Source organism: Podarcis melisellensis (genome assembly GCF_964234715.1).
Source record: "Podarcis melisellensis genome assembly, chromosome: 9".
Lineage (NCBI taxonomy): Eukaryota > Metazoa > Chordata > Lepidosauria > Squamata > Lacertidae > Podarcis > Podarcis melisellensis.
The window spans coordinates 69088269-69111667 of record NC_138541.1 but is presented as its reverse complement, the minus strand read 5'-3'; positions in this window follow the sequence as shown (position 1 = coordinate 69111667).

Below are 23399 nucleotides of genomic sequence, written 5' to 3'. Positions count from 1 at the left end.
TCGACGTTTGAACAACTTTTTTTAAAAAAATCCCTAAGCCGCGCGGTCACAATTTCAGCAAAAATCTGACGTTCTGCAATTCACTCAAAAATGTTGCCAAACTGTTGCAAACGATCCTCTGAAGGGTTTTTCGGTGGAAAAATATGCGTTTTTATCATCGGAAACAGAATTAGCCCTCGACGTCTGAACAACTTTTTTTTGAAAAAATCCCTAAGCCGCGCGGTCACAATTTCTTCAAAATTTCTGATGTTCTGCAATTCACTCAAAAATGGTGCCAAACTTTTGCAAACCGTCCCCTGAAAGGTTGTTCGGTGGAAACAGGTGGGTTTTTATCATCGGAAACAGAATTGGCCCTCGACGTCTGAACAACTTTTTTTAAAAAAAATCCCTAAGCCGCGCGGTCACAATTTCAGCAAAAATCTGACGTTCTGCAATTCTCTCAAAAATGGTGCCAAACTGTTGGAAACGATCCCCTGAAAGGTTTTTCGGTGGAAACATATGCGTTTTTATCATCGGAAACAGAATTAGCCATTGACGTTTGAACAACTTTTTTTAAAAAAATCCCTAAGCCGCGCGGTCACAATTTCAGCAAAAATCTGACGTTCTGCAATTCACTCAAAAATGGTGCCAAAGTGCTGCAAACGATCGCCTGAAAGGTTTTTCGGTGGAAACAGGTGGGTTTTTATCACCAGAAACAGAATTAGCCCTCGATGTCTGAACAACTTTTTTTGAAAAAATCCCTAAGCCGCGCGGTCACAATTTCTTCAAAATTTCTGACGTTCTGCAATTCACTCAAAAATGGTGCCAAACTGTTGCAAACGATCCCCTGAAAGGTTTTTCGGTGGAAACAGATGGGTTTTTATCATCGGAAACAGAATTAGCCCTCGACGTCTGAACAACTTTTTTTTGAAAAAACCCCTAAGCCGCGCGGTCACAATTTCGTAAAAATTTCTGACGTTCTGCAATTCACTCAAAAATGGTGCCAAACTGTTGCAAACGATCCTCTTAAGGGTTTTTCGGTGGAAACATATGCGTTTTTATCATCGGAAACAGAATTAGCCATTGACGTTTGAAAAACTTTTTTTGAAAAAATCGCTAAGGCGCGCGGTCACAATTTCAGCAAAAATCTGACGTTCTGCAATTCTCTCAAAAATGGTGCCAAACTGTTGCAAACGATCCCTTGAAAGGTTTTTCGGTGGAAACATATGCGTTATTATCATCGGAAACAGAATTAGCCATCGACGTTTGAACAACTTTTTTTAAAAAAATCCCTAAGCCGCGCGGTCACAATTTCAGCAAAAATCTGACGTTCTGCAATTCACTCAAAAATGTTGCCAAACTGTTGCAAAACATCCCCTGAAAGGTTTTTCTGTGGAAACAGGTGGGTTTTTATCATCGGAAACAGAATTAGCCCTCGACGTCTGAACAACTTTTTTTTGAAAAAATCCCTAAGCCGCGCGGTCACAATTTCGTCAAAATTTCTGACGTTCTGCAATTCACTCAAAAATGGTGCCAAACTGTTGCAAACGATCCTCTGAAGGGTTTTTCGGTGGAAACAGATGCGTTATTATCATCGGAAACAGAATTAGCCCTCGACGTCTGAACAACTTTTTTTTGAAAAAATCCCTAAGCCGCGCGGTCACAATTTCAGCAAAAATCTGACGTTCTGCAATTCACTCAAAAATGGTGCCAAACTGTTGCAAACGATCCCCTGAAAGGTTTTTCGGTGGTAACAGGTGGGTTTTTATCATCGGAAACAGAATTAGCCCTCGACGTCTGAACAACTTTTTTTTGAAAATATCCCTAAGCCGCGCGTTCACAATTTCTTTATAATTTCTGATGTTCTGCAATTCACTCAAAAATGGTGCCAAACGTTTGCAAACCGTCCCTTGAAAGGTTGTTCGGTGGAAACAGATGCGTTTTTATCATCGGAAACAGAATTGGCCCTCGACGTCTGAACAACTTTTTTTTGAAAAAATCCCTAAGCCGCGCGGTCACAATTTCAGCAAAAATCTGACCTTCTGCAATTCTCTCAAAAATGGTGCCAAACTGTTGCAAACGATCCCCTGAAAGGTTTTTCGGTGGAGACAGGTGGGTTGTTATCATCGGAAACAGAATTAGCCCCCGACGTCTGAACAACTTTTTTTTGAAAAAATCCCTAAGCCGCGCGGTCACAATTTCTTCAAAATTTCTGACGTTCTGCAATTCACTCAAAAATGGTGCCAAACTGTTGCAAACGATCCCCTGAAAGGTTTTTCGGTGGAAACAGGTGGGTTTTTATCATCGGAAACAGAATTAGCCCTCGACGTCTGAACAACTTTTTTAAAAAAAATCCCTAAGCCGCGCGGTCACAATTTCGTCAAAATTTCTGACGTTCTGCAATTCACTCAAAAATGGTGCCAAACTGTTGCAAACCGTCCCCTGAAGGGTTTTTCGATGGAAACTGATGCGTTTTTAACATCGGAAACAGAATTAGCCCTCGACGTCTGAACAAATTTTTTTTTGAAAAAATCGCTAAGCCGCGCGGTCACAATTTCAGCAAAAATCTGACGTTCTGCAATTCTCTCAAAAATGGTGCCAAACTGTTGCAAACGATCCCCTGAAAGGTTTTTCGGTGGAAACATATGCGTTATTATCATCGGAAACAGAATTAGCCATCGACGTTTGAACAACTTTTTTTAAAAAAATCCCTAAGCCGCGCGGTCACAATTTCAGCAAAAATCTGACGTTCTGCAATTCACTCAAAAATGTTGCCGAACTGTTGCAAGACATCCCCTGAAAGGTTTTTCTGTGGAAACAGGTGGGTTTTTATCATCGGAAACAGAATTAGCCCTCGACGTCTGAACAACTTTTTTTTGAAAAAATCCCTAAGCCGCGCGGTCACAATTTCGTCAAAATTTCTGACGTTCTGCAATTCACTCAAAAATGGTGCCAAACTGTTGCAAACGATCCTCTGAAGGGTTTTTTGGTGGAAACAGCTGCGTTTTTATCATCGGAAACAGAATTAGCCCTCGACGTCTGAACAACTTTTTTTTGAAAAAATCCCTAAGCCGCGCGGTCACAATTTCAGCAAAAATCTGACGTTCTGCAATTCACTCAAAAATGGTGCCAAACTGTTGCAAACGATCCCCTGAAAGGTTGTTCGGTGGAAACAGGTGGGTTTTTATCATCGGAAACAGAATTGGCCCTCGACGTCTGAACAACTTTTTAAAAAAAAAATCCCTAAGCCGCGCGGTCACAATTTCAGCAAAAAACTGACGTTCTGCAATTCTCTCAAAAATGGTGCCAAACTGTTGGAAACGATCCCCTGAAAGGTTTTTTGGTGGAAACATATGCGTTTTTATCATCGGAAACAGAATTAGCCATTGACGTTTGAACAACTTTTTTTAAAAAAATCCCTAAGCCGCGCGGTCACAATTTCAGCAAAAATCTGACGTTCTGCAATTCACTCAAAAATGGTGCCAAAGTGTTGCAAACGATCCCCTGAAAGGTTTTTCGGTGGAAACAGGTGGGTTTTTATCATCGGAAACAGAATTAGCCCTCGACGTCTGAACAACTTTTTTTTGAAAAAATCCCTAAGCCGCGCGTTCACAATTTCTTTATAATTTCTGATGTTCTGCAATTCACTCAAAAATGGTGCCAAACGTTTGCAAACCGTCCCTTGAAAGGTTTTTCGGTGGAAACAGATGGGTTTTTATCATCGGAAACAGAATTGGCCCTCGACGTCTGAACAACTTTTTTTAAAAAAAATCCCTAAGCCGCGCGGTCACAATTTCAGCAAAAATCTGACGTTCTGCAATTCTCTCAAAAATGGTGCCAAACTGTTGGAAACGATCCCCTGAAAGGTTTTTTGGTGGAAACATATGCGTTTTTATCATCGGAAACAGAATTAGCCCTCGACGTCTGAACAACTTTTTTTTGAAAAAATCCCTAAGCCGCGCGGTCACAATTTCAGCAAAAATCTGACGTTCTGCAATTCACTCAAAAATGGTGCCAAAGTGTTGCAAACGATCGCCTGAAAGGTTTTTCGGTGGAAACAGGTGGGTTTTTATCATCAGAAACAGAATTAGCCCTCGATGTCTGAACAACTTTTTTTTGAAAAAATCCCTAAGCCGCGCGGTCACAATTTCTTCAAAATTTCTGACGTTCTGCAATTCACTCAAAAATGGTGCCAAACTGTTGCAAACGATCCCCTGAAAGGTTTTTCGGTGGAAACAGATGGGTTTTTATCATCGGAAACAGAATTAGCCCTCGACGTCTGAACAACTTTTTTTTTAAAAAACCCCTAAGCCGCGCGGTCACAATTTCGTAAAAATTTCTGACGTTCTGCAATTCACTCAAAAATGGTGCCAAACTGTTGCAAACGATCCTCTGAAGGGTTTTTCGGTGGAAACATATGCGTTTTTATCATCGGAAACAGAATTAGCCATTGACGTTTGAAAAACTTTTTTTGAAAAAAATCGCTAAGGCGCGCGGTCACAATTTCAGCAAAAATCTGACGTTCTGCAATTCTCTCAAAAATGGTGCCAAACTGTTGCAAACGATCCCCTGAAAGGTTTTTCGGTGGAAACATATGCGTTATTATCATCGGAAACAGAATTAGCCATCGACGTTTGAACAACTTTTTTAAAAAAAATCCCTAAGCCGCGCGGTCACAATTTCAGCAAAAATCTGACGTTCTGCAATTCACTCAAAAATGTTGCCAAACTGTTGCAAAACATCCCCTGAAAGGTTTTTCTGTGGAAACAGGTGGGTTTTTATCATCGGAAACAGAATTAGCCCTCGACGTCTGAACAACTTTTTTTTGAAAAAATCCCTAAGCCACGCGGTCACAATTTCGTCAAAATTTCTGACGTTCTGCAATTCACTCAAAAATGGTGCCAAACTGTTGCAAACGATCCTCTGAAGGGTTTTTCGGTGGAAACAGATGCGTTATTATCATCGGAAACAGAATTAGCCCTCGACGTCTGAACAACTTTTTTTAAAAAAATCCCTAAGCCGCGCGGTCACAATTTCAGCAAAAATCTGACGTTCTGCAATTCACTCAAAAATGGTGCCAAACTGTTGCAAACGATCCCCTGAAAGGTTTTTCGGTGGTAACAGGTGGGTTTTTATCATCGGAAACAGAATTAGCCCTCGACGTCTGAACAACTTTTTTTTGAAAATATCCCTAAGCCGCGCGTTCACAATTTCTTTATAATTTCTGACGTTCTGCAATTCACTCAAAAATGGTGCCAAACTGTTGGAAACGATCCCCTGAAAGGTTTTTCGGTGGAAACAGATGCGTTTTTATCATCGGAAACAGAATTGGCCCTCGACGTCTGAACAACTTTTTTTTGAAAAAATCCCTAAGCCGCGCGGTCACAATTTCAGCAAAAATCTGACCTTCTGCAATTCTCTCAAAAATGGTGCCAAACTGTTGCAAACGATCCCCTGAAAGGTTTTTCGGTGGAGACAGGTGGGTTGTTATCATCGGAAACAGAATTAGCCCTCGACGTCTGAACAACTTTTTTTTGAAAAAATCCCTAAGACGCGCGGTCACAATTTCTTCAAAATTTCTGACGTTCTGCAATTCACTCAAAAATGGTGCCAAACTGTTGCAAACGATCCCCTGAAAGGTTTTTCGGTGGAAACAGGTGGGTTTTTATCATCGGAAACAGAATTAGCCCTCGACGTCTGAACAACTTTTTTTTGAAAAAATCCCTAAGCCGCGCGGTCACAATTTCGTCAAAATTTCTGACGTTCTGCAATTCACTCAAAAATGGTGCCAAACTGTTGCAAACGATCCCCTGAAAGGTTTTTCGGTGGAAACAGGTGGGTTGTTATCATCGGAAACAGAATTAGCCCTCGACGTCTGAGCAACTTTTTTTTAAAAAAATCCCTAAGCCGCGCGGTCACAATTTCTTCAAAATTTCTGATGTTCTGCAATTCACTCAAAAATGGTGCCAAACTTTTGCAAACCGTCCCCTGAAAAGTTGTTCGGTGGAAACAGGTGGGTTTTTATCATCGGAAACAGAATTGGCCCTCGACGTCTGAACAACTTTTTTTTAAAAAAATCCCTAAGCCGCGCGGTCACAATTTCGTAAAAAATTTCTGACGTTCTGCAATTCACTCAAAAATGGTGCCAAACTGTTGCAAACGATCCCCTGAAAGGTTTTTCGGTGGAAACATATGCGTTATTATCATCGGAAACAGAATTAGCCATCGACGTTTGAACAACTTTTTTTAAAAAAATCCCTAAGCCGCGCGGTCACAATTTCAGCAAAAATCTGACGTTCTGCAATTCACTCAAAAATGTTGCCAAACTGTTGCAAACGATCCTCTGAAGGGTTTTTCGGTGGAAACATATGCGTTTTTATCATCGGAAACAGAATTAGCCCTCGACGTCTGAACAACTTTTTTTTGAAAAAATCCCTAAGCCGCGCGGTCACAATTTCTTCAAAATTTCTGATGTTCTGCAATTCACTCAAAAATGGTGCCAAACTTTTGCAAACCGTCCCCTGAAAGGTTGTTCGGTGGAAACAGGTGGGTTTTTATCATCGGAAACAGAATTGGCCCTCGACGTCTGAACAACTTTTTTTTAAAAAAATCCCTAAGCCGCGCGGTCACAATTTCAGCAAAAATCTGACGTTCTGCAATTCTCTCAAAAATGGTGCCAAACTGTTGGAAACGATCCCCTGAAAGGTTTTTCGGTGGAAACATATGCGTTTTTATCACCGGAAACAGAATTAGCCATTGACGTTTGAACAACTTTTTTTAAAAAAATCCCTAAGCCGCGCGGTCACAATTTCAGCAAAAATCTGACGTTCTGCAATTCACTCAAAAATGGTGCCAAAGTGTTGCAAACGATCGCCTGAAAGGTTTTTCGGTGGAAACAGGTGGGTTTTTATCACCAGAAACAGAATTAGCCCTCGATGTCTGAACAACTTTTTTTGAAAAAATCCCTAAGCCGCGCGGTCACAATTTCTTCAAAATTTCTGACGTTCTGCAATTCACTCAAAAATGGTGCCAAACTGTTGCAAACGATCCCCTGAAAGGTTTTTCGGTGGAAACAGATGGGTTTTTATCATCGGAAACAGAATTAGCCCTCGACGTCTGAACAACTTTTTTTTGAAAAAACCCCTAAGCCGCGCGGTCACAATTTCGTAAAAATTTCTGACGTTCTGCAATTCACTCAAAAATGGTGCCAAACTGTTGCAAACGATCCTCTTAAGGGTTTTTCGGTGGAAACATATGCGTTTTTATCATCGGAAACAGAATTAGCCATTGACGTTTGAAAAACTTTTTTTGAAAAAATCGCTAAGGCGCGCGGTCACAATTTCAGCAAAAATCTGACGTTCTGCAATTCTCTCAAAAATGGTGCCAAACTGTTGCAAACGATCCCTTGAAAGGTTTTTCGGTGGAAACATATGCGTTATTATCATCGGAAACAGAATTAGCCATCGACGTTTGAACAACTTTTTTTAAAAAAATCCCTAAGCCGCGCGGTCACAATTTCAGCAAAAATCTGACGTTCTGCAATTCACTCAAAAATGTTGCCAAACTGTTGCAAAACATCCCCTGAAAGGTTTTTCTGTGGAAACAGGTGGGTTTTTATCATCGGAAACAGAATTAGCCCTCGACGTCTGAACAACTTTTTTTTGAAAAAATCCCTAAGCCGCGCGGTCACAATTTCGTCAAAATTTCTGACGTTCTGCAATTCACTCAAAAATGGTGCCAAACTGTTGCAAACGATCCCCTGAAAGGTTTTTCGGTGGTAACAGGTGGGTTTTTATCATCGGAAACAGAATTAGCCCTCGACGTCTGAACAACTTTTTTTTGAAAATATCCCTAAGCCGCGCGTTCACAATTTCTTTATAATTTCTGATGTTCTGCAATTCACTCAAAAATGGTGCCAAACGTTTGCAAACCGTCCCTTGAAAGGTTGTTCGGTGGAAACAGATGCGTTTTTATCATCGGAAACAGAATTGGCCCTCGACGTCTGAACAACTTTTTTTTGAAAAAATCCCTAAGCCGCGCGGTCACAATTTCAGCAAAAATCTGACCTTCTGCAATTCTCTCAAAAATGGTGCCAAACTGTTGCAAACGATCCCCTGAAAGGTTTTTCGGTGGAGACAGGTGGGTTGTTATCATCGGAAACAGAATTAGCCCCCGACGTCTGAACAACTTTTTTTTGAAAAAATCCCTAAGCCGCGCGGTCACAATTTCTTCAAAATTTCTGACGTTCTGCAATTCACTCAAAAATGGTGCCAAACTGTTGCAAACGATCCCCTGAAAGGTTTTTCGGTGGAAACAGGTGGGTTTTTATCATCGGAAACAGAATTAGCCCTCGACGTCTGAACAACTTTTTTAAAAAAAATCCCTAAGCCGCGCGGTCACAATTTCGTCAAAATTTCTGACGTTCTGCAATTCACTCAAAAATGGTGCCAAACTGTTGCAAACCGTCCCCTGAAGGGTTTTTCGATGGAAACTGATGCGTTTTTAACATCGGAAACAGAATTAGCCCTCGACGTCTGAACAAATTTTTTTTTGAAAAAATCGCTAAGCCGCGCGGTCACAATTTCAGCAAAAATCTGACGTTCTGCAATTCTCTCAAAAATGGTGCCAAACTGTTGCAAACGATCCCCTGAAAGGTTTTTCGGTGGAACCATATGCGTTATTATCATCGGAAACAGAATTAGCCATCGACGTTTGAACAACTTTTTTTAAAAAAATCCCTAAGCCGCGCGGTCACAATTTCAGCAAAAATCTGACGTTCTGCAATTCACTCAAAAATGTTGCCGAACTGTTGCAAGACATCCCCTGAAAGGTTTTTCTGTGGAAACAGGTGGGTTTTTATCATCGGAAACAGAATTAGCCCTCGACGTCTGAACAACTTTTTTTTGAAAAAATCCCTAAGCCGCGCGGTCACAATTTCGTCAAAATTTCTGACGTTCTGCAATTCACTCAAAAATGGTGCCAAACTGTTGCAAACGATCCTCTGAAGGGTTTTTTGGTGGAAACAGCTGCGTTTTTATCATCGGAAACAGAATTAGCCCTCGACGTCTGAACAACTTTTTTTTGAAAAAATCCCTAAGCCGCGCGGTCACAATTTCAGCAAAAATCTGACGTTCTGCAATTCACTCAAAAATGGTGCCAAACTGTTGCAAACGATCCCCTGAAAGGTTGTTCGGTGGAAACAGGTGGGTTTTTATCATCGGAAACAGAATTGGCCCTCGACGTCTGAACAACTTTTTAAAAAAAAAATCCCTAAGCCGCGCGGTCACAATTTCAGCAAAAAACTGACGTTCTGCAATTCTCTCAAAAATGGTGCCAAACTGTTGGAAACGATCCCCTGAAAGGTTTTTTGGTGGAAACATATGCGTTTTTATCATCGGAAACAGAATTAGCCATTGACGTTTGAACAACTTTTTTTAAAAAAATCCCTAAGCCGCGCGGTCACAATTTCAGCAAAAATCTGACGTTCTGCAATTCACTCAAAAATGGTGCCAAAGTGTTGCAAACGATCCCCTGAAAGGTTTTTCGGTGGAAACAGGTGGGTTTTTATCATCGGAAACAGAATTAGCCCTCGACGTCTGAACAACTTTTTTTTGAAAAAATCCCTAAGCCGCGCGTTCACAATTTCTTTATAATTTCTGATGTTCTGCAATTCACTCAAAAATGGTGCCAAACGTTTGCAAACCGTCCCTTGAAAGGTTTTTCGGTGGAAACAGATGGGTTTTTATCATCGGAAACAGAATTGGCCCTCGACGTCTGAACAACTTTTTTTAAAAAAAATCCCTAAGCCGCGCGGTCACAATTTCAGCAAAAATCTGACGTTCTGCAATTCTCTCAAAAATGGTGCCAAACTGTTGGAAACGATCCCCTGAAAGGTTTTTTGGTGGAAACATATGCGTTTTTATCATCGGAAACAGAATTAGCCCTCGACGTCTGAACAACTTTTTTTTGAAAAAATCCCTAAGCCGCGCGGTCACAATTTCAGCAAAAATCTGACGTTCTGCAATTCACTCAAAAATGGTGCCAAAGTGTTGCAAACGATCGCCTGAAAGGTTTTTCGGTGGAAACAGGTGGGTTTTTATCATCAGAAACAGAATTAGCCCTCGATGTCTGAACAACTTTTTTTTGAAAAAATCCCTAAGCCGCGCGGTCACAATTTCTTCAAAATTTCTGACGTTCTGCAATTCACTCAAAAATGGTGCCAAACTGTTGCAAACGATCCCCTGAAAGGTTTTTCGGTGGAAACAGATGGGTTTTTATCATCGGAAACAGAATTAGCCCTCGACGTCTGAACAACTTTTTTTTTAAAAAACCCCTAAGCCGCGCGGTCACAATTTCGTAAAAATTTCTGACGTTCTGCAATTCACTCAAAAATGGTGCCAAACTGTTGCAAACGATCCTCTGAAGGGTTTTTCGGTGGAAACATATGCGTTTTTATCATCGGAAACAGAATTAGCCATTGACGTTTGAAAAACTTTTTTTGAAAAAAATCGCTAAGGCGCGCGGTCACAATTTCAGCAAAAATCTGACGTTCTGCAATTCTCTCAAAAATGGTGCCAAACTGTTGCAAACGATCCCCTGAAAGGTTTTTCGGTGGAAACATATGCGTTATTATCATCGGAAACAGAATTAGCCATCGACGTTTGAACAACTTTTTTAAAAAAAATCCCTAAGCCGCGCGGTCACAATTTCAGCAAAAATCTGACGTTCTGCAATTCACTCAAAAATGTTGCCAAACTGTTGCAAAACATCCCCTGAAAGGTTTTTCTGTGGAAACAGGTGGGTTTTTATCATCGGAAACAGAATTAGCCCTCGACGTCTGAACAACTTTTTTTTGAAAAAATCCCTAAGCCACGCGGTCACAATTTCGTCAAAATTTCTGACGTTCTGCAATTCACTCAAAAATGGTGCCAAACTGTTGCAAACGATCCTCTGAAGGGTTTTTCGGTGGAAACAGATGCGTTATTATCATCGGAAACAGAATTAGCCCTCGACGTCTGAACAACTTTTTTTAAAAAAATCCCTAAGCCGCGCGGTCACAATTTCAGCAAAAATCTGACGTTCTGCAATTCACTCAAAAATGGTGCCAAACTGTTGCAAACGATCCCCTGAAAGGTTTTTCGGTGGTAACAGGTGGGTTTTTATCATCGGAAACAGAATTAGCCCTCGACGTCTGAACAACTTTTTTTTGAAAATATCCCTAAGCCGCGCGTTCACAATTTCTTTATAATTTCTGACGTTCTGCAATTCACTCAAAAATGGTGCCAAACTGTTGGAAACGATCCCCTGAAAGGTTTTTCGGTGGAAACAGATGCGTTTTTATCATCGGAAACAGAATTGGCCCTCGACGTCTGAACAACTTTTTTTTGAAAAAATCCCTAAGCCGCGCGGTCACAATTTCAGCAAAAATCTGACCTTCTGCAATTCTCTCAAAAATGGTGCCAAACTGTTGCAAACGATCCCCTGAAAGGTTTTTCGGTGGAGACAGGTGGGTTGTTATCATCGGAAACAGAATTAGCCCTCGACGTCTGAACAACTTTTTTTTGAAAAAATCCCTAAGACGCGCGGTCACAATTTCTTCAAAATTTCTGACGTTCTGCAATTCACTCAAAAATGGTGCCAAACTGTTGCAAACGATCCCCTGAAAGGTTTTTCGGTGGAAACAGGTGGGTTTTTATCATCGGAAACAGAATTAGCCCTCGACGTCTGAACAACTTTTTTTTGAAAAAATCCCTAAGCCGCGCGGTCACAATTTCGTCAAAATTTCTGACGTTCTGCAATTCACTCAAAAATGGTGCCAAACTGTTGCAAACGATCCCCTGAAAGGTTTTTCGGTGGAAACAGGTGGGTTGTTATCATCGGAAACAGAATTAGCCCTCGACGTCTGAGCAACTTTTTTTTAAAAAAATCCCTAAGCCGCGCGGTCACAATTTCTTCAAAATTTCTGATGTTCTGCAATTCACTCAAAAATGGTGCCAAACTTTTGCAAACCGTCCCCTGAAAAGTTGTTCGGTGGAAACAGGTGGGTTTTTATCATCGGAAACAGAATTGGCCCTCGACGTCTGAACAACTTTTTTTTAAAAAAATCCCTAAGCCGCGCGGTCACAATTTCGTAAAAAATTTCTGACGTTCTGCAATTCACTCAAAAATGGTGCCAAACTGTTGCAAACGATCCCCTGAAAGGTTTTTCGGTGGAAACATATGCGTTATTATCATCGGAAACAGAATTAGCCATCGACGTTTGAACAACTTTTTTTAAAAAAATCCCTAAGCCGCGCGGTCACAATTTCAGCAAAAATCTGACGTTCTGCAATTCACTCAAAAATGTTGCCAAACTGTTGCAAACGATCCTCTGAAGGGTTTTTCGGTGGAAACATATGCGTTTTTATCATCGGAAACAGAATTAGCCCTCGACGTCTGAACAACTTTTTTTTGAAAAAATCCCTAAGCCGCGCGGTCACAATTTCTTCAAAATTTCTGATGTTCTGCAATTCACTCAAAAATGGTGCCAAACTTTTGCAAACCGTCCCCTGAAAGGTTGTTCGGTGGAAACAGGTGGGTTTTTATCATCGGAAACAGAATTGGCCCTCGACGTCTGAACAACTTTTTTTTAAAAAAATCCCTAAGCCGCGCGGTCACAATTTCAGCAAAAATCTGACGTTCTGCAATTCTCTCAAAAATGGTGCCAAACTGTTGGAAACGATCCCCTGAAAGGTTTTTCGGTGGAAACATATGCGTTTTTATCACCGGAAACAGAATTAGCCATTGACGTTTGAACAACTTTTTTTAAAAAAATCCCTAAGCCGCGCGGTCACAATTTCAGCAAAAATCTGACGTTCTGCAATTCACTCAAAAATGGTGCCAAAGTGTTGCAAACGATCGCCTGAAAGGTTTTTCGGTGGAAACAGGTGGGTTTTTATCACCAGAAACAGAATTAGCCCTCGATGTCTGAACAACTTTTTTTGAAAAAATCCCTAAGCCGCGCGGTCACAATTTCTTCAAAATTTCTGACGTTCTGCAATTCACTCAAAAATGGTGCCAAACTGTTGCAAACGATCCCCTGAAAGGTTTTTCGGTGGAAACAGATGGGTTTTTATCATCGGAAACAGAATTAGCCCTCGACGTCTGAACAACTTTTTTTTGAAAAAACCCCTAAGCCGCGCGGTCACAATTTCGTAAAAATTTCTGACGTTCTGCAATTCACTCAAAAATGGTGCCAAACTTTTGCAAACGATCCTCTGAAGGGTTTTTCGGTGGAAACAGATGCGTTTTTATCATCGGAAACAGAATTAGCCATTGACGTTTGAAAAACTTTTTTTGAAAAAATCGCTAAGGCGCGCGGTCACAATTTCAGCAAAAATCTGACGTTCTGCAATTCTCTCAAAAATGGTGCCAAACTGTTGCAAACGATCCCTTGAAAGGTTTTTCGGTGGAAACATATGCGTTATTATCATCGGAAACAGAATTAGCCATCGACGTTTGAACAACTTTTTTTTAAAAAATCCCTAAGCCGCGCGGTCACAATTTCAGCAAAAATCTGACGTTCTGCAATTCACTCAAAAATGTTGCCAAACTGTTGCAAAACATCCCCTGAAAGGTTTTTCTGTGGAAACAGGTGGGTTTTTATCATCGGAAACAGAATTAGCCCTCGACGTCTGAACAACTTTTTTTTGAAAAAATCCCTAAGCCGCGCGGTCACAATTTCGTCAAAATTTCTGACGTTCTGCAATTCACTCAAAAATGGTGCCAAACTGTTGCAAACGATCCTCTGAAGGGTTTTTCGGCGGAAACAGATGCGTTATTATCATCGGAAACAGAATTAGCCCTCGACGTCTGAACAACTTTTTTTTGAAAAAATCCCTAAGCCGCGCGGTCACAATTTCAGCAAAAATCTGACGTTCTGCAATTCACTCAAAAATGGTGCCAAACTGTTGCAAACGATCCCCTGAAAGGTTTTTCGGTGGTAACAGGTGGGTTTTTATCATCGGAAACAGAATTAGCCCTCGACGTCTGAACAACTTTTTTTTGAAAATATCCCTAAGCCGCGCGTTCACAATTTCTTTATAATTTCTGATGTTCTGCAATTCACTCAAAAATGGTGCCAAACGTTTGCAAACCGTCCCTTGAAAGGTTGTTCGGTGGAAACAGATGCGTTTTTATCATCGGAAACAGAATTGGCCCTCGACGTCTGAACAACTTTTTTTTGAAAAAATCCCTAAGCCGCGCGGTCACAATTTCAGCAAAAATCTGACCTTCTGCAATTCTCTCAAAAATGGTGCCAAACTGTTGCAAACGATCCCCTGAAAGGTTTTTCGGTGGAGACAGGTGGGTTGTTATCATCGGAAACAGAATTAGCCCTCGACGTCTGAACAACTTTTTTTTGAAAAAATCCCTAAGCCGCGCGGTCACAATTTCTTCAAAATTTCTGACGTTCTGCAATTCACTCAAAAATGGTGCCAAACTGTTGCAAACGATCCCCTGAAAGGTTTTTCGGTGGAAACAGGTGGGTTTTTATCATCGGAAACAGAATTAGCCCTCGACGTCTGAACAACTTTTTTAAAAAAAATCCCTAAGCCGCGCGGTCACAATTTCGTCAAAATTTCTGACGTTCTGCAATTCACTCAAAAATGGTGCCAAACTGTTGCAAACGATCCCCTGAAAGGTTTTTCGGTGGAAACAGGTGGGTTGTTATCATCGGAAACAGAATTAGCCCTCGACGTCTGAGCAACTTTTTTTTGAAAAAATCCCTAAACCGCGCGGTCACAATTTCTTCAAAATTTCTGATGTTCTGCAATTCACTCAAAAATGGTGCCAAACTTTTGCAAACCGTCCCCTGAAAAGTTGTTCGGTGGAAACAGGTGGGTTTTTATCATCGGAAACAGAATTGGCCCTCGACGTCTGAACAACTTTTTTTAAAAAAAATCCCTAAGCCGCGCGGTCACAATTTCGTAAAAATTTCTGACGTTCTGCAATTCACTCAAAAATGGTGCCAAACTGTTGCAAACGATCCTCTGAAGGGTTTTTCGGTGGAAACATATGCGTTTTTATCATCGGAAACAGAATTAGCCATTGACGTTTGAACAACTTTTTTTGAAAAAATCGCTAAGCCGCGCGGTCACAATTTCAGCAAAAATCTGACGTTCTGCAATTCTCTCAAAAATGGTGCCAAACTGTTGCAAACGATCCCCTGAAAGGTTTTTCGGTGGAAACATATGCGTTTTTATCATCGGAAACAGAATTAGCCATTGACGTTTGAACAACTTTTTTTAAAAAAATCCCTAAGCCGCGCGGTCACAATTTCAGCAAAAATCTGACCTTCTGCAATTCACTCAAAAATGGTGCCAAAGTGTTGCAAACGATCCCCTGAAAGGTTTGCGGTGGAAACAGGTGGGTTTTTATCATCGGAAACAGAATTAGCCCTCGATGTCTGAACAACTTTTTTTTGAAAAAATCCCTAAGCCGCGCGTTCACAATTTCTTTATAATTTCTGATGTTCTGCAATTCACTCAAAAATGGTGCCAAACGTTTGCAAACCGTCCCTTGAAAGGTTGTTCGGTGGAAACAGATGCGTTTTTATCATCGGAAACAGAATTGGCCCTCGACGTCGGAACAATTTTTTTTTGAAAAAATGCCTAAGCCGCTCTGTCACAATTTCAGCAAAAATCTGACGTTCTGCAATTCACTCAAAAATGGTGCCAAACTGTTGCAAACGATCCCCTGAAAGGTTTTTCGGTGGTAACAGGTGGGTTTTTATCATCGGAAACAGAATTAGCCCTCAACGTCTGAACAACTTTTTTTTGAAAAAATCCCTAAGCCGCGCATTCACAATTTCTTTATAATTTCTGATGTTCTGCAATTCACTCAAAAATGGTGCCAAACGTTTGCAAACCGTCCCTTGAAAGGTTGTTCGGTGGAAACAGATGCGTTTTTATCATCGGAAACAGAATTGACCCTCGACGTCTGAACAACTTTTTTTTGAAAAAATCCCTAAGCCGCACGGTCACAATTTCAGCAAAAATCTGACCTTCTGCAATTCTCTCAAAAATGGTGCCAAACTGTTGCAAACGATCCCCTGAAAGGTTTTTCGGTGGAAACAGGTGGGTTGTTATCATCGGAAACAGAATTAGCCCTCGACGTCTGAACAACTTTTTTTTGAAAAAATCCCTAAGCCGCGCGGTCACAATTTCTTCAAAATTTCTGACGTTCTGCAATTCACTCAAAAATGGTGCCAAACTGTTGCAAACGATCCCCTGAAAGGTTTTTCGGTGGAAACAGATGGGTTTTTATCATCGGAAACAGAATTAGCCCTCGACGTCTGAACAACTTTTTTTTGAAAAAACCCCTAAGCCGCGCGGTCACAATTTCGTAAAAATTTCTGACGTTCTGCAATTCACTCAAAAATGGTGCCAAACTGTTGCAAACGATCCTCTGAAGGGTTTTTCGGTGGAAACATATGCGTTTTTATCATCGGAAACAGAATTAGCCATTGACGTTTGAACAACTTTTTTTGAAAAAATCGCTAAGGCGCGCGGTCACAATTTCAGCAAAAATCTGACGTTCTGCAATTCTCTCAAAAATGGTGCCAAACTGTTGCAAACGATCCCCTGAAAGGTTTTTCGGTGGAAACATATGCGTTATTATCATCGGAAACAGAATTAGCCATCGACGTTTGAACAACTTTTTTAAAAAAAATCCCTAAGCCGCGCGGTCACAATTTCAGTAAAAATCTGACGTTCTGCAATTCACTCAAAAATGTTGCCAAACTGTTGCAAAACATCCCCTGAAAGGTTTTTCTGTGGAAACAGGTGGGTTTTTATCATCGGAAACAGAATTAGTCCTCGACGTCTGAACAACTTTTTTTTGAAAAAATCCCTAGGCCGCGCGTTCACAATTTCTTTATAATTTCTGATGTTCTGCAATTCACTCAAAAATGGTGCCAAACGTTTGCAAACCGTCCCTTGAAAGGTTGTTCGGTGGAAACAGATGCGTTTTTATCATCGGAAACAGAATTGGCCCTCGACGTCTGAACAACTTTTTTTTGAAAAAATCCCTAAGCCACGCGGTCACAATTTCAGCAAAAATCTGACCTTCTGCAATTCTCTCAAAAATGGTGCCAAATTGTTGCAAACGATCCCCTGAAAGGTTTTTCGGTGGAGACAGGTGGGTTGTTATCATCGGAAACAGAATTAGCCCTCGACGTCTGAAAAACTTTTTTTTGAAAAAATCCCTAAGCCGCGCGGTCACAATTTCTTCAAAATTTCTGACGTTCTGCAATTCACTCAAAAATGGTGCCAAACTGTTGCAAACGATCCCCTGAAAGGTTTTTCGGTGGAAACAGGTGGGTTTTTATCATCGGAAACAGAATTAGCCCTCGACGTCTGAACAACTTTTTTTTGAAAAAATCCCTAAGCCGCGCGGTCACAATTTCGTCAAAATTTCTGACGTTCTGCAATTCACTCAAAAATGGTGCCAAACTGTTGCAAACGATCCTCTGAAGGGTTTTTCGGTGGAAACAGATGCATTTTTATCATCGGAAACAGAATTAGCCCTCGACGTCTGAGCAACTTTTTTTTGAAAAAATCCCTAAGCCGCGCGGTCACAATTTCTTCAAAATTTCTGATGTTCTGCAATTCACTCAAAAATGGTGCCAAACTTTTGCAAACCGTCCCCTGAAAAGTTGTTCGGTGGGAACAGGTGGGTTTTTATCATCAGAAACAGAATTGGCCCTCGACGTCTGAACAACTTTTTAAAAAAAAAATCCCTAAGCCGCGCGGTCACAATTTCGTAAAAATTTCTGACGTTCTGCAATTCACTCAAAAATGGTGCCAAACTGTTGCAAACGATCCTCTGAAGGGTTTTTTGGTGGAAACATATGCGTTTTTATCATCGGAAACAGAATTAGCCATTGACGTTTGAACAACTTTTTTTGAAAAAATCGCTAAGCCGCGCGGTCACAATTTCAGCAAAAATCTGACGTTCTGCAATTCTCTCAAAAATGGTGCCAAACTGTTGCAAACGATCCCCTGAAAGGTTTTTCGGTGGAAACATATGCGTTTTTATCATCGGAAACAGAATTAGCCATTGACGTTTGAACAACTTTTTTTAGAAAAATCCCTAAGCCGCGCGGTCACAATTTCAGCAAAAATCTGACCTTCTGCAATTCACTCAAAAATGGTGCCAAAGTGTTGCAAACGATCCCCTGAAAGGTTTGCGGTGGAAACAGGTGGGTTTTTATCATCGGAAACAGAATTAGTCCTCGACGTCTGAACAACTTTTTTTTGAAAAAATCCCTAGGCCGCGCGTTCACAATTTCTTTATAATTTCTGATGTTCTGCAATTCACTCAAAAATGGTGCCAAACGTTTGCAAACCGTCCCTTGAAAGGTTGTTCGGTGGAAACAGATGCGTTTTTATCATCGGAAACAGAATTGGCCCTCGACGTCTGAACAACTTTTTTTTGAAAAAATCCCTAAGCCACGCGGTCACAATTTCAGCAAAAATCTGACCTTCTGCAATTCTCTCAAAAATGGTGCCAAATTGTTGCAAACGATCCCCTGAAAGGTTTTTCGGTGGAGACAGGTGGGTTGTTATCATCGGAAACAGAATTAGCCCTCGACGTCTGAACAACTTTTTTTTGAAAAAATCCCTAAGCCGCGCGGTCACAATTTCTTCAAAATTTCTGACGTTCTGCAATTCACTCAAAAATGGTGCCAAACTGTTGCAAACGATCCCCTGAAAGGTTTTTCGGTGGAAACAGGTGGGTTTTTATCATCGGAAACAGAATTAGCCCTCGACGTCTGAACAACTTTTTTTTGAAAAAATCCCTAAGCCGCGCGGTCACAATTTCGTCAAAATTTCTGACGTTCTGCAATTCACTCAAAAATGGTGCCAAACTGTTGCAAACGATCCTCTGAAGGGTTTTTCGGTGGAAACATATGCGTTTTTATCATCGGAAACAGAATTAGCCATTGACGTTTGAACAACTTTTTTTGAAAAAATCGCTAAGGCGCGCGGTCACAATTTCAGCAAAAATCTGACGTTCTGCAATTCTCTCAAAAATGGTGCCAAACTGTTGCAAACGATCCCCTGAAAAGTTTTTCGGTGGAAACATATGCGTTATTATCATCGGAAACAGAATTAGCCATCGACGTTTGAACAACTTTTTTTTTAAAAATCCCTAAGCCGCGCGGTCACAATTTCAGCAAAAATCTGACGTTCTGCAATTCACTCAAAAATGTTGCCAAACTGTTGCAAACGATCCCCTGAAAGGTTTTTCGGTGGTAACAGGTGGGTTTTTATCATCGGAAACAGAATTAGCCCTCGACGTCTGAACAACTTTTTTTTGAAAAAATCCCTAAGCCGCGCGTTCACAATTTCTTTATAATTTCTGATGTTCTGCAATTCACTCAAAAATGGTGCCAAAAGTTTGCAAACCGTCCCTTGAAAGGTTGTTCGGTGGAAACAGATGCGTTTTTATCATCGGAAACAGAATTGGACCTCGACGTCTGAACAACTTTTTTTAAAAAAAATCCCTAAGCCGAGCGGTCACAATTTCAGCAAAAATCTGACGTTCTGCAATTCTCTCAAAAATGGTGCCAAACTGTTGCAAACGATCCCCTGAAAGGTTTTTCGGTGGAGACAGGTGGGTTGTTATCATCGGAAACAGAATTAGCCCTCGACGTCTGAACAACTTTTTTTTGAAAAAATCCCTAAGCCGCGCGGTCACAATTTCTTCAAAATTTCTGACGTTCTGCAATTCACTCAAAAATCGTGCCAAACTGTTGCAAACGATCCCCTGAAAGGTTTTTCGGTGGAAACAGGTGGGTTTTTATCATCGGAAACAGAATTAGCCCTCGACGTCTGAACAACTTTTTTTTGAAAAAATCTCTAAGCCGCGCGGTCACAATTTCTTCAAAATTACTGACGTTCTGCAATTCACTCAAAAATGGTGCCAAACTGTTGCAAACGATCCTCTGAAGGGTTTTTCGGTGGAAACAGATGCATTTTTATCATCGGAAACAGAATTAGCCCTCGATGTCTGAGCAACTTTTTTTTGAAAAAATCCCTAAACCGCGCGGTCACAATTTCAGCAAAAATCTGACGTTCTGCAATTCACTCAAAAATGGTGCCAAACTGTTGCAAACGATCCCCTGAAAGGTTTTTCGGTGGAGACAGGTGGGTTTTTATCATCGGAAACAGAATTAGCCCTCGACGTCTGAACAACTTTTTTTTAAAAAAATCCCTAAGCCGCGCGTTCACAATTTTTTTATAATTTCTGATGTTCTGCAATTCACTCAAAAATGGTGCCAAACGTTTGCAAACCGTCCCTTGAAAGGTTGTTCGGTGGAAACAGATGCGTTTTTATCATCGGAAACAGAATTGGCCCTCGACGTCTGAACAACTTTTTTTTGAAAAAATCCCTAAGCCGCGCGGTCACAATTTCAGCAAAAATCTGACCTTCTGCAATTCTCTCAAAAATGGTGCCAAACTGTTGCAAACGATCCCCTGAAAGGTTTTTCGGTGGAGACAGGTGGGTTGTTATCATCGGAAACAGAATTAGCCCTCGACGTCTGAACAACTTTTTTTTGAAAAAATCCCTAAGCCGCGCGGTCACAATTTCTTCAAAATTTCTGACGTTCTGCAATTCACTCAAAAATGGTGCCAAACTGTTGCAAACGATCCCCTGAAAGGTTTTTCGGTGGAAACAGGTGGGTTTTTATCATCGGAAACAGAATTAGCCCTCGACGTCTGAACAACTTTTTTTTGAAAAAATCCCTAAGCCGCGCGGTCACAATTTCGTCAAAATTTCTGACGTTCTGCAATTCACTCAAAAATGGTGCCAAACTGTTGCAAACGATCCTCTGAAGGGTTTTTCGGTGGAAACAGATGCATTTTTATCATCGGAAACAGAATTAGCCCTCGACGTCTGAGCAACTTTTTTTTGAAAAAATCCCTAAGCCGCGCGGTCACAATTTCAGCAAAAATCTGACGTTCTGCAATTCACTCAAAAATGGTGCCAAACTGTTGCAAACGATCCCCTGAAAGGTTTTTCGGTGGAAACAGTTGGGTTTTTATCATCGGAAACAGAATTAGCCCTCGACGTCTGAACAACTTTTTTTTGAAAAAATCCCTAAGCCGCGCGTTCACAATTTTTTTATAATTTCTGATGTTCTGCAATTCACTCAAAAATGGTGCCAAACTGTTGCAAACGATCCTCTGAAGTGTTTTTCGGTAGAAACATATGCGTTTTTATCATCGGAAACAGAATTAGCCATTGACGTTTGAACAACTTTTTTTGAAAAAATCGCTAAGCCGCGCGGTCACAATTTCAGCAAAAATCTGACGTTCTGCAATTCTCTCAAAAATGGTGCCAAACTGTTGCAAACGATCCCCTGAAAGGTTTTTCGGTGGAAACAGTTGGCTTTTTATCATCGGAAACAGAATTAGCCCTCGACGTCTGAACAACTTTTTTTTGAAAAAATCCCTAAGCCGCGCGTTCACAATTTTTTTATAATTTCTGATGTTCTGCAATTCACTCAAAAATGGTGCCAAACGTTTGCAAACCGTCCCTTGAAAGGTTGTTCGGTGGAAACAGATGCGTTTTTATCATCGGAAACAGAATTGGCCCTCGACGTCTGAACAACTTTTTTTTGAAAAAATCCCTAAGCCGCGCGGTCACAATTTCAGCAAAAATCTGACCTTCTGCAATTCTCTCAAAAATGGTGCCAAACTGTTGCAAACGATCCCCTGAAAGGTTTTTCGGTGGAGACAGGTGGGTTTTTATCATCGGAAACAGAATTAGCCCTCGACGTCTGAACAACTTTTTTTTGAAAAAATCCCTAAGCCGCGCGGTCACAATTTCGTCAAAATTTCTGACGTTCTGCAATTCACTCAAAAATGGTGCCAAACTGTTGCAAACGATCCTCTGAAGGGTTTTTCGGTGGAAACAGATGCATTTTTATCATCGGAAACAGAATTAGCCCTCGACGTCTGAGCAACTTTTTTTTGAAAAAATCCCTAAGCCGCGCGGTCACAATTTCTTCAAAATTTCTGATGTTCTGCAATTCACTCAAAAATGGTGCCAAACTTTTGCAAACCGTCCCCTGAAAAGTTGTTCGGTGGAAACAGGTGGGTTTTTATCATCGGAAACAGAATTGGCCCTCGACGTCTGAACAACTTTTTAAAAAAAAAATCCCTAAGCCGCGCGGTCACAATTTCGTAAAAATTTCTGACGTTCTGCAATTCACTCAAAAATGGTGCCAAACTGTTGCAAACGATCCTCTGAAGTGTTTTTCGGTAGAAACATATGCGTTTTTATCATCGGAAACAGAATTAGCCATTGACGTTTGAACAACTTTTTTTGAAAAAATCGCTAAGCCGCGCGGTCACAATTTCAGCAAAATTTCTGACGTTCTGCAATTCACTCAAAAATCGTGCCAAACTGTTGCAAACGATCCCCTGAAAGGTTTTTCGGTGGAAACAGGTGGGTTTTTATCATCGGAAACAGAATTAGCCCTCGACGTCTGAACAACTTTTTTTTGAAAAAATCTCTAAGCCGCGCGGTCACAATTTCTTCAAAATTACTGACGTTCTGCAATTCACTCAAAAATGGTGCCAAACTGTTGCAAACGATCCTCTGAAGGGTTTTTCGGTGGAAACAGATGCATTTTTATCATCGGAAACAGAATTAGCCCTCGATGTCTGAGCAACTTTTTTTTGAAAAAATCCCTAAGCCGCGCGGTCACAATTTCAGCAAAAATCTGACGTTCTGCAATTCACTCAAAAATGGTGCCAAACTGTTGCAAACGATCCCCTGAAAGGTTTTTCGGTGGAGACAGGTGGGTTTTTATCATCGGAAACAGAATTAGCCCTCGACGTCTGAACAACTTTTTTTTAAAAAAATCCCTAAGCCGCGCGTTCACAATTTTTTTATAATTTCTGATGTTCTGCAATTCACTCAAAAATGGTGCCAAACGTTTGCAAACCGTCCCTTGAAAGGTTGTTCGGTGGAAACAGATGCGTTTTTATCATCGGAAACAGAATTGGCCCTCGACGTCTGAACAACTTTTTTTTGAAAAAATCCCTAAGCCGCGCGGTCACAATTTCAGCAAAAATCTGACCTTCTGCAATTCTCTCAAAAATGGTGCCAAACTGTTGCAAACGATCCCCTGAAAGGTTTTTCGGTGGAGACAGGTGGGTTGTTATCATCGGAAACAGAATTAGCCCTCGACGTCTGAACAACTTTTTTTTTGAAAAAATCCCTAAGCCGCGCGGTCACAATTTCTTCAAAATTTCTGACGTTCTGCAATTCACTCAAAAATGGTGCCAAACTGTTGCAAACGATCCCCTGAAAGGTTTTTCGGTGGAAACAGGTGGGTTTTTATCATCGGAAACAGAATTAGC